General features: G+C 55.5%; 1 protein-coding gene across 5 annotated transcripts in view; it reads right to left on the bottom strand.

The window, feature by feature from the left end:
* The window catches only part of ZBTB46 (zinc finger and BTB domain containing 46), a 47,720-nt gene that overhangs the window by 26,505 nt on the left and 3,330 nt on the right, over nucleotides 1–17,885 (bottom strand). Inside the window, exons 1-2 of one of the 5 annotated variants that reach the window (XM_019637168.1) lie at nucleotides 3,628–3,638; nucleotides 3,535–3,540 (exon numbers count right to left, since the gene is read on the bottom strand). The exons of 1 other annotated variant lie outside the window; for it this stretch is intronic. The gene's annotated coding sequence lies outside the window, so the exon portion shown is untranslated. Of the gene's footprint in view, nucleotides 1–3,534; nucleotides 3,541–3,627; nucleotides 3,639–4,846; nucleotides 5,956–16,500; nucleotides 16,684–17,671; nucleotides 17,880–17,885 lie in introns of those variants that run through there. 3 more of the 5 variants (XM_019637169.1, XM_019637170.1, XM_019637171.1) reach the window with 3 other exon arrangements.

The raw sequence follows: 17,885 nt of genomic DNA, 5'->3' as shown, positions 1-17,885 counted from the left end.
GGGCCAGTGAAGCGACGTCCTCCACAACTAGACTGAAGAACAAAAGGATAGCAACTTGTCTGTTCCCCTTCCCTGATTCCCCAACACTGTTCTCCTCCCCCAATTCCCCAATAAAATCTTTTTTAAAAATAAAATAAAATAATGATACTGTAACACAGATCAGCCTGCTGTGGGGATGCGGAGGATGTACATAATCGACCCTGCAGAAGCTTCCGGAGAGCGGGTGCATCTGCGTTTCACAGTCAAGGCTCTTGGCATCAGGAAGACGTTCATGGGGGTCCCGCCCACCTGGCCGCAGAGGAAGAGTGGCTGCCCTGCGGCCAGCTGCCCATTGCTTTTCAGCAGCTGCGACCCTAAAAATGGAAGCACCCTGGGCAGAACAGCTAGTCGTGTCATATAACTACTGACATGTGAGATACACACTTCAAACTAAAGCAAGCTCACAGCATGAGGGCAAGGACAGCAAAGCACCTGCCCTGCCCTGGTGGAGGACACCATCTAATGGAGGCACACCTGGCCACAGGACACACCTGTCCAGGGGACACACCTGGCCGCAGGACATACACCTGGCCACAGGACACACCTGTCCAGGGGACACACCTGGCCGCAGGACACACCTGTCCAGGGGACACACACCTTGCCACGGGACACACCTATCCAAGGGACACACCTGGCCACAGGACATACACCTGTCCAGGGAACACACATGTGGACTCACACCTGTGGATGGATAAACTGACCACCATCACAGGGCACAGGGCACTTTCATGCACTCAAAGGTCCACATGTGGCACCCTTATGAGTAAGGGACCCCTTCAGAGGGGAACCTGTGGTCCACAAGGGGCATAGATGCCATGTCACTGTAACGTTAAGATAAGTGCTGGCTGAGACCAAGGGGCAAAGGGGACACCTGTCACAGCACTGGTTCCTGAGACGGCACAGAAGTGATGCCAGCACCACCTCCCGGCCACACCGTGTCTATACCATGTTCCCAAACACCTCGCTTTTACTTCTCCTATAGGTTCTCTACTATCTACTTTATTTCCAACTCGCTAATCTCGAGATACTTCAGTTTCGGCCAGAATCACTTGTGAAACAACTACTTTGGCACCAAACCAACTTGAATCCACGTGGCGGACCAAACTCCAAGAGTCATGTTGGCCTGAACAGTGCTGGGCTTGTGAGCTGGCCCATGCCCACCACAGACAACCAGGACCACGATGACAATGCACGTGACCAAGCAGGCCATGTAATGACAGGGTGCCAGCCAAGAGCCCGTCCTGTCTGGGAGGGCAACGCGCCTGGGGCTTTCGGTGCCATTTCCAGCTACTAATGCCTCACGGGTAAAAGCCAAATAAATCACCACATCGCAAAATGCACAACAACCATGAAATGAGAAAGCTGCTATGAATACATTTCATTTGTTGCACTGTGTGTTCAAAGTCTTAATTCTGGGAGCAGGATGGGGTGATTTTTTTCTTTTTTCCTTAAGGAGCTCTACCAGGAAAGCAATTTGTTCAAATAAAAGTGCAAACTTCCAATTTAGACCTTGTGTCCCCATTACAGGCACACAAGCTTCAGGTCTGTGCAGGGACGTGGGACCCCGTTGGCCAGCAGGCTCCTCCCCGAGGTCCAGTCACCAAGCCACACTCATGAACGTGGAACTACTCGCAGGATGGGATATCCCTCTCAAAGCTGCTTCACAGCAGGCTTCATCTCACCTTCTCCTCTCTCTCTGACTTTTTAACTTCCGTATATCAGCTAGGCTTAACTTAAACTTATTTAAAATTGTCCTTAAAGTGAAAAGCAACAAATGTTTTAAATTGGAAGCAAGATGCCTTTAGCGCTGGGACCAAACCCCCGTCTGATCCTAATCACGGGCGGCCAAGCAGCTCCCCACAGCCTCACGGCAGACGTCTGCGGCGGTCCCTCTGCTCCCCTAAAAACTGCTCTTCGTAATTATTTTGGTTAGGTTTTGTGTTTGTTTTTTTTTTAATGGGCCTCATTTCGAATAGACACGTCACAAAGGAGATACACGGATGGCCAGACACAGGCAGACGCTCGACTTCGTCAGCCCTTCAGGAAATGCCGGCAAGACCACTGTGAGGTGTCTCCACACGCCCATCACCGCTGGAGAGGTGACCACACGGGGTCAGCAAGGCTGTGGAGCAGCTGGGACCCTCACTCTGCTGGTGGGAAACAAGACACCAACTTGGCAGTGTCTTCAATAGTGGAACAGACACCATAGGATCCAACAATTCCAACACTAGAAACCCACCCCAAGGAAGTGGAAACTGGCCCACGCAAGGATTACACACAAACATGCACAGCAGCTTTATTCCTAAGTTAGAATCTGGAAACAACCCAAATACGCATCAACAGGTGAACGGATAAACAGGCAGGTTTATCCCAACAGCGGGTCACGTTCCGCGGGAAGGGGGACATGCGCCTCTGGCACCTCCCCACCCGTGCCGGCCTAAGCGTCACTTACACACACACACACACACACACACACACACACACACACACACACACACACGAATCTCACAATAACTGTGCAGCAGGAAAGCCAAGGAGAGAGTGTATGAGCCCCTTTCCATGAAACCAGAAGGTGCAGGATCTACAGAGGGAGGCCCAGCCAGGTCAGTAGTGGCCGGGACCAGAGGGGTGCATTCCCAAGGGCTGGGGGGCTTCCGGGGAGGGACACCTTTACCTGGTGGTTTCAGGGCCGTGAGCAAACATCGATCACACTCTCTAAATAAGAGCAGTTTTGCATGTAAATTATACCTCAGTCAAGTTATCGGAAACCCGTTTTTGTGAAAATGCTCTTGCTCAACTACAGACCTGTGCAAATTTGTTGACATGTGTTATGGGCTGAATTGTGTCCCCCAATTTCACATGAAGTCCCAGTCCTAGAACCTCAGAATGTGACCTTACTTGGAAACTGGGTCCTTGCAGATGTGATGGAGGTGAGGTCACTGAGGTGGGTTCTAACCCCGATCCAAGGGGAGGTTTGGACAGGGCGCCTGTGAGGATCGGATGGACAGTGACAATGCCGAGTCAAGGGGCCCCAGACACTGGAGAGAGGCTGGGGCAGACCTCCAGGACGGTGAGAGAGTAAGTGTAGGGAACTCGCACCATCCTCACCTACCAGAAACACCGTGGAAGCCGGCCGACAGTGTAACTCGCTGTGCGGGAAATCAGCCCCTCGGGCCCACCGGAACCGGCTCCGACGGGATGCTACCGCCACCCCGACGTGTGTCCTCCATGCTACAAAGCCCAGCTTAAGGCACCAGCGGTGGGCGATGAGCAACCACTAATGGCGCATTTATAAGCGCCCTCTTGTTACACTCATGGTTCCAGTTGAAAATTTAAAGTGACCTCCCGACTGGACAGATACTCCAAGAAGCCTTTAGCTGGGGAGGCGGGGAGCGCAGCTGCCCGAATTTTCTCTGGTGAGCACGCACTGACACCACTGGTTACGGACCTGACATCTCCCAACTGCAGCCAGCGTGACCTTCTAAAAATGCCAACCTGTGACTGGCCAACCGCCCACTGCCAAGCCCAGCCACCCTCGGCCGGCCCCTCCCTGTCCCCTGCTGCTGAGGCCTCTTTCGGTTCCCTCACCCCCATGGGGCCTGGGGCGCCTGCCCACCTGCTTACATGTCACTTCCTCTCTGGGTGCACCCCTCCCTGACCACACAGGGCGGACCTGCTGGGCGGGGGTGGGGGTGGCCTCCTGGTCTTGCGTCTTCACCCAGTGAAATTCCAACTGGAGGAGAATTCCAGGTCTCATTCACTTCACATGTTATCCCAATCTGTTTACATATCAGCCCCAGTTGTACACAGAAGCCTGGGCCTGCTCTGAGGTCACTCCACCTGCCCAGACAGGGCTCCCCCAGAGGGCCGAGCCTCCAGGTCAGCCCAGAGGTGCTGTGGGGGCACTCGGGGAGGGGGTGGGCTAGGGCCCGCTTCCCAGCGGGGTTACACACCAGTCAGGTCTGAGGAGGCCTGTGCTGGGGTTCAGGGACTCAGGTGGTCCCCCCATGCTGACGCTGGCCTAGGACTGATCGAGTCCCGGCCTGAGCCTTAGGGAGCAGCGTCCACTCTGCACTTCCATGGGTCTGTGCCCAGCCACTTGCTGCGGAAGCAGAGACCTGAGATGGCATGGAGAGAAAGGCGCAGCCACCCCAGCATCCAGGCCGAGCCCTGACCCCTCGGGGTGCCAGGCCGCTGAGCCACCCTCCCTGGCTGGTTCAGCCCAGCCCCGGGGCTGCGGCCCCGCCAACGTCACAGGGACAGAAGCAGCACCCACAGGGTCCAGCCCAGTCGGCCACAGAACCTTCAGAGTCAATGAGCCTGAGTTTCAGGATGGTCGGAGTGGAGCCAAACCCAGAGGTGCCGAGAGCACTGCGCGTGGGGAGTCTGGCCGGAGACAGCAGAGCGAGGACAGTGACAATGCGAGGGGCAGGGCCAGCGAGAGACTCTGCAACCAGCCCAGAGCTGGGGCCTGTGGAGGACTGCGCCAGGCCTCAGGACTGCGCGAGGGCTCCAGCCACCAAGACGGGAAACCCAGAGGCCAGCGCCAAGCGCACCCATCAGCGGCGTTCCCAGGCGTCCTAACTCAGCTTCCGGCACCTGGGACAGTGTGGCCTGGGGCCCTGAGCACAGAAAAGGACATGGCGGGTTGGCAGGTTTCTGATCAAGGGCTGCGTGCCCACCTGAGGCTGAGTTAACGGGCAGCTCTCAGAACTTCCCCTTTCTCGGCTTCCTTCCTCGGGTGGGAAGTTGGTCTGGGGGAATTTCTTGTTTTGTTGGGTGGGGGAGAGAAAAGAGAAGAGGTCACCTCTTTCTGCTGGTGCTCCTCCTGTAGACTCAGTCCCATTCTGGACCTTCCATCTTTACACCATGCTTGATCTAAACTCCTATCCGCTCATCCAGGTTACGCACCAGGCATCCGGCCATACAGACGCGTTCGTTTAACACGTCAGACCTGGAAAGGCAAAGTCTGCGAGGAATCAAAAGGGACGGAGAGTCCCTCCCGGCCGGACCCTGCCTCCTTGTCCCAGAAGTCTCCGGGGCTCCCCACACAACAGCACACACTGTGACCCCGAGTCTGGGGGCCGCTCCCCACAGGGACCACGTCTTGATGCTGGACAGGCTCAGTGCAAAACTACAGCACCTTGTGCATTCAACATGCGATACTGAAATCTTACATTGTAAACTCAAGAACTATTTTTTTAAGCTTCCCACATTAAGTGCTGGCGGAAGGAGGGCGACACGAGACGGCAAATTCTTGATCCTGGGAAATGTGTGGTATGGTGGGCAGTGAGGCCGCGTGCCCCCCGGCCACTCACCCCGAGACATCCAGCTCTGAGCCACCAGGGCACCACAGACGTACTGCGGACGTGACAGCACACACACTCTGGGGTCACAGCAAGAGCCTGACATCACAGGTGCAGCTGCGAGGTGAGCTCTGATGTCCAGGGTCAGTTACAGCTCACAGCAAAGTCGAGGCCAGGCAGAGACAGATAGTTATTCTTTGCCACAGGCTGAATCGTGTCCCCAAAAAAGACATGTTGAAGTCCCAACCCCCAGCACCTGTGGCTGTGACCTTATTTGGAAATAGGGTCTTTGTAGATTTAACCAAGATGAGGTCACAGCCCAACGGGACTGATGTCCTTGTAAAAAGGGGAAATCTGCGCAGACACGCACAGAGGCAAGGCCACGTGAGGAAGGAGGCGGACGGACGGGAGGGATGTGGCCACAGCCCAGGGACGCCCAGAGAGCTGATGAGGCAGAAGGACCCCAGGGATGCGGGAGCAGCAAGGTCTGCCCACCTGGACCCCAAACTTCTGGCCTCCAGAACTTGAGAAGATACGTTTCCGTTGTTTTAAGCTACCACTTTGTGGGCCTTTGCTACAAAAGCCACACGTCACCTTTAGAAATTTTTTTAGTTTTTCTTTAACAGAAAACTGATAGGCTTAACAAGGCAGAAAAACAATTTCTGCGTATTTTAAATCAGAGATGCTGTGACTTGAAACGTTAACTCCAAACACTGTGCTGCCTGCCGCCAAGAAGAGCGTCTATGCAGGAACAAAAGCGACGTGTGACCTCACTGTCTTTTCGTGTCTTTTTCCACTTTTTTTTTTTATCTCTTTCCAACCTGTGGAAAAGTTGCAAGAATAATTCAGAGAACCGCCACGTACCCCTTAGCCAGATACACCATTTGTTAGCACTTTGCAACATTCGCTTACGTCAAGCGTAATACGCTAGCATCTTCATCAGTCACTTTTCCTTGAAAGCTGCATCACTGCACACTCCCCACCTGGGGGCGGGGGCCGCGGAAACCGCCGGCACGCATGGCAGTCATGGGGCCGGCACCGCCCTGGACAAAGGGCCACAGCCTTTATTCACACTGAGTGTCCCCTGACACACACGCGTGTGCTCTGGTTCCCAGCAGTGTGCCCGCTCAGCTGGCAGGTTTCCAGGTGCCACTGTTACTTCTGCAGGATCACAGGCCTTCACATGTTGGCATGCATTAGATGCTGAGGGACAAGGAACAGGGATGCTACTAGGGTGGTGGCATGGCGAGCACCAAGCAGACTGGGCACAGAGCTGCAGCTGGGACCTCACACAGGTCCTGTATCCACGGCGTGGCCTCCTGTCCACAACACCAGCAGACCGGCCAGCCCCAGAACTGACCAGGCCTCAGCAGTGAGCAGGTCAGAGTGGTCCCTGGCACCCTCACAGCAGCCACTGGAGCCTCTGACGGAGGGGGCTGAGGCCTGGTCAGCCGGCAGGTGCCTGAGGCAGGCACAGGAGACCAAGGCGGGGCAGACCAGCCCAGAAGTCGGCCCTAGGGGGGTCATCTGGACCCACAAGGAGTCATCCGGGCACCAGCTCAGAGGGCCCTGAGGGGAAGGACCGGTTCTTGCTTCCTGGGCGGGGTCCAGGCATGGAGGCCAGGGGAGAGCATGGAGGTTCAGGGTCCTGTCTCACCCCGACACTCCTTCACCCCCTGGCATGTGAGGGAGGCAGAGCAGCTCCCTGGGAAAGCCCCCTCTTAAGTCCTGGGTTGGGACCAGCTCCAAGGAGCTTTAAGAAATGAAACTCTGTGATTCACAAGGAAAAAACTGGGGCCTGCCAGTGACTTGGGAACTCATGAGGGGGTCCACCAAGGAAGGCCGCCAGTCTGGGAGCTGCGGGGGCACACGAGGGGCTCTCTAAATCTGCCCTACTGACAAGTGACCACAGCATGCTGAGGGAGCCTGGCATTCAAAGTGCCTGCTCGGCAGGACAGCCCATGGGGAGGGGGCCCACCCGCCCCTGGTCCCTCCTGGTAGCTTCACTGTTCTCGGAGCCCGCACCGGGTCAGGGGGCTGGGGCTCCAGTCAGCGCTTGCTGGGCCAGTGCAGGCTGTGTGTCACAGAGGCCACACACCGTCCCCTCCTCACGCTCCTGCCCCAGCCTGATGGGGAAGGTCCTGGTGGGGAGCTGGGCAAACGCCTGAGCAGGTGTCTCATCTTGAAATCCAAGTTAATCCTATGACTTAATGTTAAGATTTTAAAGGTATCTGGGCCTAAAAGGAACCAAGAGAAATGTACTAGATTCTGAGAAAAGAGTTCAAAGGAAAATCTGAATTACGGAGCTGGTGAAACTTAACGGGAAGTCATAGAGACCCAAAGATGGTGGCGACGTACAAACGCGCACCCTTCCAGAAGGCGCAGCAGCGCTCAGTGGGTCGCAGACCAGCAGTGACTCTACCCAAGGAAACAACCCAGGACGCCAGTTCCCAGCACTGCTCTTTGTAAGAAAGAAACAAAGTCCCGACAATTAGAAAATGACCAAGAAAACTGACACATTAAAATTAAACCGGCCTGGGCCGGCCGAGTGGCGGTTGGTTAAGAGCTGGCTTGGGACACCGGCTCTGAGCAGCAGGGCTGCCAGTTCAGATCCCACATGAGGGCCAGTGACCCGGCGCCCCCTACAGCTGAGATGGTGAACAACAGCTCGACCTGGAGCTGGGCTGTTGTGAGTCCCTGGCGACAGCGTAGTCTGAAGGGGTGTGGCAGTGAGCTGCCATGAGCTACCATGAGCAGCCGTCCAATGGCTGGTGAAAGACTGCCTCACCTGGGAAGAGCACAATGGTAATACCAACATGGGCCAGTGAAGCAATGTCCTCCACAACTAGACTGAAGAACAAAAAGATAGCAACTTGGGGCCGGCCGAGTGGCTCGGTTAGTTAAGAGCTCACTCAAGAGTTTGAGCTCTGAGCAACAGCGGTTCGATTCCCGAGCTGAGCTGCCGTTGAGCTTCCAACAGGTGGCAGGATGGCTCAGCTAAAAAAAAGAAAAAAAGACAGCAACTTGTCTGTTTTCCTCCCTCAATTCCCCAATAAAATCTTTAGAAAAAAACAAAAAACTAAACAGGGCCCAACTTAGAGGGGCAATGACACATTGTTTGCGTCAACACTGAGTTCATCAGAAAAAAATGGGAAGAAATCAGAGCGGAGAAGGTGTGACCCTACGCTATCTGCTCAGATCTCCTTCCCTCAAAAGCAAGTTCCTTATTCATGAAACCCAATGATGAAAGGTGTGGGCATGGCAGGCTTGCTGGGGCAGGACAGCACCTAGGAGACCAACATCTCCGACACAGAATTCAGCGTCCATGCGAGGGCCGTCCACACGCACGCCTTTTCCCACTGTGTCGGGGGCACCACGGGGGCTCTGCTTGGCTCTCGCTTTCCTCACAGGTCCCAGAGCCCGCAGGGGGCCATGAGCTCGGAGCTGCACAGAGCCGAGTCCCATGGGAGGAGACAGCACAGGCTGCTCCTTCCTGCCCCGACCCCGCGCCTGCCTGGCATAGGAGGGCTGCCGGAGCCCCAGGCCTGCAGACTGACTTCTAAAGAGCAAAGGGGGTTCCTCAGGGGACACTCCATCCCCCACGGGTGCCACAGGACACTTCCGCTCCCGCGCTCACCCCAATTTCAGAATTATGCGTTTCACACCTGTCCCTTATGATATTATGTGACGTGTTAAGTGCCACGTGTCACTACAGCACAAAAGAAACTTCTTGAAATTTGAAGACTGTATTTCAATAGCTGCTATCCTTCATTCTCTTGCGGACCTTATGGCACTAAAAACGCCATCCTGAAAAGGGGCCAGCAGCTGCCTGGGGGACAAAGAGGCCCTGGCCTGACCTGGAGGGTGGGGGGCACACATTCAGTCAGCAGTGAAAAGATGGGTGCCAGCTGAGCACACCCTGCTTTGGAGACATGCAGTGGCCAGCCCCCCAACTGCCCCACGGACACCCCGCACTCAACCTCTGCTCACCCCGTCCCTCCCTCTCTCCGGGTCCACTGCGTCTCTGCGTTTCTGCACAGCAAGTGTCACCATCTGTCTTGGCTTTGTCACTTCCCCTGCTACGACACAGGACCCAGCAGAGCAAGGACCTTGTTGGACCAAGACCAAGGACCTTGCTGTGGGCGCAGTCATTGACTCGCTGGCCTGCCGTACAATCGAGGGGACGGCAGCCATGACAGGCAACACTGGTGATGGACGGAGAAGCCCCAGGGATTGGGAACTGCATGCGGAAATGCGTCAGGCAGGTAAAAGCTGGGATGGTGTCGTGGGGTGAGTCAGCCCACAGAAAATATGTTCTGGAATGGGACCTCATCTGGAAACAGGGCTTTCCCACATAAAACCAGGTTAGATGAGGTCGTTACAGTGGACCCTAATTCAGCATGACTGGTGTCCTTGTTAGAGGAGGGGAGAAGGCCATGAGAACATGACAGGCGATGGGTGATGCACCCACAGACAGGACACCCAGGCCTGGGCAGCCGCCAGGCACTGGGGCACGTGGGAAGGACCCTCCTGGAGCCTTCGGAGGAGTGGGCCCTGCCCACGCCAGGATTTGTGACTTCCGGCCTCTGGGCTGTGAGAGAATAAATCTTTACAGCTTCAAGCCACCAGGTCTGTGGTACTTTGTTAGCACAGCCCCAGGAAACTCACACAACAGCAACCTGACTTAACCAGCTGCTCCCAGTCAAGACGACGCGGAAGGGCTGTGACACGGGGCGGGAGTGGCTCTTCACCGGAGACCCCACAGCCCCGTCGGCAGCAGTGTGCGCTGGGGCCCGGGTCAGTCCAGCCCTTCACCCCGGAAAGCTGCTCCATCAGAATCCAGAGCCGGGAGGAAGGCCACCCCTGCCCCACGCCCTGGGCCAGAGTGCTGGTCGCCCGGCAGCTGGGAGGGAGAGGTGGGGTGTGCACACCGCACGCCTGCACGAGCCCGAGAACACACGTGTGTTCCAAGGGCCGCCCGAGGCGGCCATGCAGTGAAGGGAGGACCCAGGCATATCCCAGAACCCCACGGGGTGGTCTGCACACCACGCTGCCCCAAAATCAGCTTCTGGCCAACTCATGGTCACGTTTTTATCTAACCTAACAGTTACGTGCTCCTTTTAGCGTGTATCAAGAAAAATATACCCTGATGTCATGGATATTCTTGATTCCTAAGACAAGGCAAAAACGAGTTTCAGTAAAAGGTGAGGTTGTCACGAGCGATATTACGCAAACACGGGTGGTACACAGGTGGGAGGAAAGGTGGCACTCGGCCTGCTGGGCTTCCCCAAAGGACAGCACGTTCACAGTCTCTGAGGAACACGAGAGGATGAGACACATCGGTCTCTGGCTGACCCCGGGCCTGCGGGAGTGCATCGGCCGGACCTGGTGAAGGTGTTTCAGGGCACTGACCCTCCCCAACCCACTTCGTACACACTCGGGTGCTCACGCACACCCTGGGAGCACTCACGCCTCTGCTCCACCGCCAAGAAGCACAGTTGTCTCGGCCGCGCAGGACCCCGGGCGGGGAGCCTTTCTGTTCCAGGCTCGCTGGCATCGGGTTCCCAGCACACTGAAGGGGGCAACACCGGCGGCTGCGATCAGGATGCCAGACCAGGACGCCAGACCAGGACACTGTGAAACACCGGCTGCCAACACCCACACGTTCACTGCCCTGTCCGACCAAAGTCAGGGACGGTTGTCAGCCCAACTTTCACTACAAGGAACATCCAAAGACAGTGTCACCTTGTCACTCCTCTTCTTGTCTCATTCTGCCAGCAACGTAAGGAAAACAACTGGGAAAGTCGAAACGCACCCAATTGTAAAGCCGCTTTGTTCAGCGCCCATGGGTTTGTCACAGATGCACGGTGGGTGCCCTGGTGGGGACTGTGACTGCTGATGGTTTCTTTTTTTTTTTTTTAAGATTTTATTGGGGAACAGATAAGTCGCTGTCCTTTTGTTCTTCAGTCTAGTTGTGGAGGACGTCGCTTCACTGGCCCATATTGGTATTATCATTGCGCTCTTCCTGGGTGAGGCAGATCGGTCACCAGCCATTGGACAGCCGCTCACGGCAGCTCTTGGCAGCTCATGCCGGCTGCCAGCCGCTCACCATAGCTCACAGCAGCCCAGCTCCAGGTGGAGCTGTTGTTCACCATATTACCTGTAGAGGGCAGCGTCACTGGCCCTCATGTGGGATCTGAACCAGGGCCCTGCTGCTCAGAGCTGGCGTCCCAAGCCAGCTCTTAACCAAAGCGCCACTCGGCCAGCCCCTGCTGATGTTTTCTGAAAAGTTCTTTAAAACACTGTGAGGGTAAAGAAAAACGGTTTTTGCACAAAATAAAATACAAGCGACGAAATGACACAGACACATGTTTCTGCATCACCGCGGCTCTGGGAAACATATCCTCCTGGAAAACACGTCTACTTCCTGTTTATGGAGCTACCCGTGCAGAACCGAAAACGAAAGCAAAGGCGACAAGATAAGATAAACGGGCTTTGGTATGTGATGCGACGCTGGACAGAATTCCTCACAGAGCCTCCCGCGCTCCAGACAGGAACCACAGCCGTAGTTTAACAAATGTCCTGACTCCCTTAGCTTCCCTTCAGAAACCAAAAATTACAAACGCACACGCAGTCTCATCCAATCACAGGACAGAGGACCTTTGTGAGGTTCCAGAAGTGCTCAGGACAGGAGACGAACCTGCAGGGGCCCCAGTGCTCGCCGATGGGGCACCTGGTCTCTTGCTCAGGACTCGACAAGACTTCTGTTCAAAACTTTCTCCTACCTAAGAAGGCCTGTACAGGAAAGTCACCACCTGTGACCTTACTCAACGGTGAATTCTCACCATCAACATTTCAGAAACAGAGAAGAAAGCTGATAGAGGGGAACTAAGAGATCTGACTGGTGGGAATGAAGCAAAGGGCACCACCTGTGTGCAGGCCACGCTGTCGGGGCAGCCGGATGGGGATCACGGAGCAGACAGAGTGCCTGTCCTGGAAAGACCCCTGCCAGGCCCATCACCTTGTTAGTGTGACAGGCCCCAAACAAGAATCCGTTGAAAGCTTGGAAGTCCTCCAGAGCCAAGCTGTGCGCACACAGACCCAGAGGGCGGGCATCTGAGGGGCTCCTGGGCCCAGCACCGCCGTGGGGTTCGGCACCACCTGGGCCCTGGGCGTGCAGAGGCGCACCTGGTCAGCTGCCGCTGTTTAGGGAAAGCGGGTTGGTGCCGAGCGCACTGCACATGCTGGGAGAGCTGCTGCGAGGGAGGGGACCCAAGGGCAAGGCCAGCCCGGACCACAGCTCTGGTCCAGCACACCTGCAGCCGCACCTGCGATCACTCCCCAGACCAGGGCTTCATGTCCCCATCCTCCACTCCTTTGTCCCAGTTCCTGTGGTGGACTCGCTCCTCCTGGGACCTCAGCACATGAGACTGCCTCGCTCCCTTTGTAAGAGGATGTGGGCCCAGAGCGCCCTCCCTGGGGCTGGTCCAAATGACCCAGTCACGTTTGAACTGCGGGTTCTCAGTGCAGATGGCAGGTTTCAGGGGGCGCGAAGCTTCTTTAGGGAGCACAGGCTCAGGGCAGGTCCGGGCCAACGTGCCAGTGCTCCTGGGCAGGCAGCAACCACATGTGAGCAGGACTCCAAGCTCCAGAGCCCCCCCACCCCGTGGTCACGCATCTGACCAGCCACATGGGCGCTGCCATTTCACTCTGCATGGCCTGAGCCTCCTCTGCTAAAGTCACAACACCTAAAGCCACACATACCAAGGGGCAGCCCTCGGCTTCCTCCCTGACCCTGCTGGGCCACACTCACGATGGGGTTTCCACTGGCCCAGTCCACCCTCTCGCTGTGGTCAGCTCCCATCTCCTCAGTCCCCACTGGGCTGATCTCCCCTCCGCACGGACCGCCCTGGGTGCTGTGCAGATGTGTCACTCACTTCACAGGCTGCACCTCTGCCACTAGGCCATCTGTGGATTCTAGAAACCCTATCCGTCTGCACCCGCCCCCCACGCTCCAGAAACCTAGCACCAGCTCTGCGCATTTCTTACAGCCCAGCGCTGCACCTGAGCTCTGGCTCTGCTTGCGGGACACGCTTGCGAAGTCTGTTGGAGAGCAGCGGGCACCGCAGACAGGAACAGGCTGGGCTTGGCAGCCTCCTCTTCTCCTGCCCAATTAAGAGTCATCGTTTCCCTCCTGCCCCAGGGCATCGTGTCACTGAAGAGAGAAGAGCACAGGCTGACCCTGCACTGGCCGGAGACCCACACTGACAAAGTGACTTGCCCAAAGCCATGTGGACTGTGCTGTCTCCGTGTCCACCTTCCACAGAGGCAGCTCTTGCTATCTGAGACCCGTAAACCTCTGAATGCAGCCCAAGACACAGAGGTGCCTTCTTTCTGCTCCACACAGAAGGGACAGTGTGACACAGGGCCTCGTGTGCAGCACATGTCAGCTAAGGCAGGGACACTTTCTGCACAGCAGTTGCAGATTATACAGAAGAGAGAGACAAAGCGAAGAGAGAAACAAAAATGTCTTACAAACAAAAAAAAAACCTGTATCCCATGCAAGTGGAGATGCTGTCCAAATTTTACCTAAATAAGGGACATTTTAAAAATCAGGGCCTGCCGAGTGGCTCGTTGGTTAAGAGTTGGCTTGGGATACCAGCTCTGAGCAGCAGGGTCGCCGGTTCGGATCCCATATGGGCCAGTGACACTGCACCCTCTACAGCTAAGATGGTGAACAACAGCTTGACCTGGAGGTGGGCTGCCGTGAGTCGCCGGCAACAGCGTAGGCTGCAGTGGGCTGCTGTGAGCTACCATCAGCGGCCGGCAGCCAGCGTGAGCTGCCGTGAGCAGCCATCCAATGGCCGGCAAGTGACTGCCTCAGCCGGGAAGAGCACAATGATAGTACCAACGTGGGCCAGTGAAGCGACGTCCTCCACAACTAGACTGACAAACAAAAGGACAGCAACTTGTCTGTTTCCCTCCACCAATTCCCCAATAAAATCTTTATAAATAAATAAATGAAAATCGATTGTCCCCACAGTCGTGGTGGCTTCCATTTGGGGGCAACTGGAAATAACAGAGACGCCGCCCTGCTGAAAGAGACAGCGAGAGGGAGAGGGAACTGCACAGCCGGCCGCTTGATGAGCGTGATGGGGGTGCCGCTCGGAACACCAGGAAAAGGACCGCTCTTCCAAAAAGGTGAGCACGCGGTCTGCACGTGTGGACCTACAGGAAGTGACCGTGCGTGCTGGGCCACGAGCTTGGGAAGGCAAAGTCTGAAACTGCAATGGTTTCTCACGCCCATCCCACAGCCAGGCAGCCCCCAAAGGGTCCTGCCCTCTCACTGGTTATAGGACAGAATCTGCTCCGAGGGCTGGACAGTGGGGCACAGCGCTGGGCAGGGATGGGAGGGGTCTACACGACACCCTTTCCCTCCAGTCGTGTCCAGACACTCAGGCGACCCCTTGTCCACCCAGTGCTCTGCTCTGCGTCCTCCTCTGAGCTCTCCTCTGAGCTCTCGGGCCCATTTCTCACTAGCACTTGTCACCCACACCAGGTCACATCAGGGGGTCCCTGTGCACCTCCCCACCCCCCGCATCCCAACAGATCACCAGCCCCTCTGCAGGAACTCTGTCCCCAACTGGCCTAAAGACTGCTCCATAGCAAGTCCTCAATAAGGCCAAAGAATTGCCATTAATAAGAAACCCTGGGACTGTCGCTGATATGACTCAAAAAACACATCTGTCAAAACACGAAAGCTCTGTAAATGCTGCTGAAAAAACACTCACATTACTTCTTAACTTTCTGTTCTAAAGTACCGAGGTTAGTGATTTTTTAAAATCCAAATAATGTTTAAAAACATGTACTCAGTAATGTTTAAATCTGCAAGAGTCAAATGGCACTGTTGACAGATACGAACAGAAAACTTTACGTAAATCACACCGAGGTCAAATCTGAGCGGTCTAGCTGGTTTTCATTCTTCAACGGAACAACTTTTCACTGGGTCAGAAAAAGTTAGTTCTCGCTTCCATCGACAGGCAGGACCACAGGCCTATCCTGTCACCACTAGCAGCCCAGGACACAGAGCCTAAGTGCACGTGCAAGGCACATGGAGTATTTAGGCCAGAGAAGGGGGCAAAAACTCGATGACCCATGGCCTGACACCCCAGCCACACTGGCCGTAGCAAAACCCCAGACAGCAGAGGACATGAGAGCAGGATGAGACCAGGACATCACACTTAAGTCTTAGGAGGCAGGCCCCTGACGCGAAGCTGTAGCACTAGGAGCGTCTCTTCATGGGGGTGGGGGTGGGGGTTCACAGGAGACGTCCTGACAATCTGCCATCACTCGGCCAACATTAGGGTAAAGGATGTCAAGTCAGAGACAAGAAAACGCTGGCATTTTCCTGAGCACATGAGCTGGGCAGGGACATAAGCCCCAGAACAGGGGACTGCTGTGGCAGGTGCTGCGACATGAGATGTGGGGACAAGACGAGCAATGGTTTCTAGAACTCTCCTGTCACTTTAACACAGCAGCCGAGAGGGCCTCTGAGCACAGAGTGCTGCCAACGTGAGGCGTTAACGCCAGCTCACACTTTCTCAACGCCCCACACAAAGTGGGTCTCCTCCGCTCCTGGAGGCTGGTCCAAGACCTCTGGTTGAGAAGAAAGCAGGAGAGTCGTACGGCTGTCCCAGAAACACAGACCACAGGGACACAGTGGCCCAATTTCCCTTAATTTGAAAAACCCCACATAAGGACAATGTTTGAAAGTTCACTCTGCTAAAATTTAATTTAGTTGAACATGTTTGTAAGCAATACAGCATCTAGCAATAAAAGGGTGTCACACTTCAGAGTATGTCCTCCAAGTCCTTGGAGCAGCTCCACTGTGTCACCTCAGCCTTTCAAGGCTGACATGTGACGAGGGGCACGGGGTCATGCTGCCCCTGGATAACTGAGTGGGGCACAGTATCCTAGAGGGCCAGTGCCCCTGCAGAAACAGTGGGCCAGCCCCAAGCAGCGGGAAGTGGACGTGGACTGCAGCCGAGCACAGGAACAACCTGCTTTCAAACGTGAAACAGCTATACCTGAACAGGAATGATCTCATCTGCTGAAAAGAAAGTTCTTACATCCATGGTGTCGATGGGAGGCTTACCTGAATGTGGTCCTGAGGCTGAATTTGGGGTTTCTGGACAGCCTGGAATGAGCACATTCCACCACGGGGAAGAGAACTCTCACAGTGCCCCCCCCCACTTCTTCCCGTCACTGAAGGAAGGGAAAGTAATTACTAGCTTTTCAGGGGACACAGTGTTGAAGTTCCTACTTAAATCTTCAGTAACTTCTGCCTAAGCACACCTATCACCCACTAAGTCCTTTCTGAAATGACAAGGCGTCCCAAAGTTTCACTTCAAAATATCTAAAACTACCATAAACTAGACCAAACAGAAGGGCTTTGCTTTGTTAAAATACTGTTCTCTACCTCGGTATTCACGTGAAAAAAATCCCTTCTATACATTTCCTTTCCGTGAACAAACTGTCCTCCACTCTCGTGGGGTGGAAATGTCGCCTTGCAAAAGCAGCCTGCGCCAGCAACAGAGTGAATCCTAAGTCTGTTACCAAACCTTTGAAAATAAACCCAATATGACAGATTCTACAAACTGATACAATTAAAATGCACGTGAGTACTCGGTGCACAGGTGTCTGCGCACAGCCGGTTGCTACACACGCTGCCTAATTAGCATTTCTTTAAACAATGCCGGTAACAATCTTGCCACTGTAACCCATCACAAATGCGTCGCTGAGATTGTAGCGGGAAAAGCATGAGGAAATTCGCTGAGAATCTCAGTCAAACTTTCTTTTGTTTATATTTCTTCAGTGTCAGAAAATATCTGCTCTTCGCCCCATTTGGTTCCTACCCAGGCTCCTAGATGCAGCCCTATTGTACGCGGTCCGCTAACCCTACGATAATGAATTTGTCGGCGGGGCTGGGGGAACCCCAACTAGCCAGAGCCCTGCTCCTGGCGCAGGAATTCCCCGTTTGCCATCAGGATTGAGTTGTCAGATACTGACTCGTGCTACCCTGTGAAACTGACATGTCTATTTACAGAGAAACAAAGACGCGGCTCGCAGCGGACCCCGCTCCCTCTGCGCGCCCCGTCCGCTCCGCGCGCCTCGTCCCCTCCACGCGCCTCTAGCCGCCCGGCCCCGAGGCCCCTGCAGCCCCGATTCAGCCGGTAATTAAAATAGAGACGAGGCCGGTGCCCGGCTTCAAGGGGAGACAATAACCCCCAAGGCCGGGCAGGGCGCGGGGACCCGCCCGCACCCACCTCCCGCAGTTCCGACTCTTGGCAAACTCGGCGCGGGCGGGTCCGGGTGCGGCTCCGAGGCGCGAGCAGGGGGCGCGCAGGGCGGCGCGGGCGGGGGGCGCCAGGACGCCCCCGGGCTGCCTCCTGGGGCCGGGCGTTGACGCAGCAGAAATTACCAGCTGGAAAATTCCCCTTTCGGAGGTGACGGGGGAGGGACCGCGGCGGCCGCGGCAGG

This window comes from Hipposideros armiger, unplaced genomic scaffold (assembly GCF_001890085.2).
Source record: "Hipposideros armiger isolate ML-2016 unplaced genomic scaffold, ASM189008v1 scaffold_32, whole genome shotgun sequence".
Classification (NCBI taxonomy): domain Eukaryota; kingdom Metazoa; phylum Chordata; class Mammalia; order Chiroptera; family Hipposideridae; genus Hipposideros; species Hipposideros armiger.
This window is presented reverse-complemented; position numbering and strand designations above follow the sequence as displayed.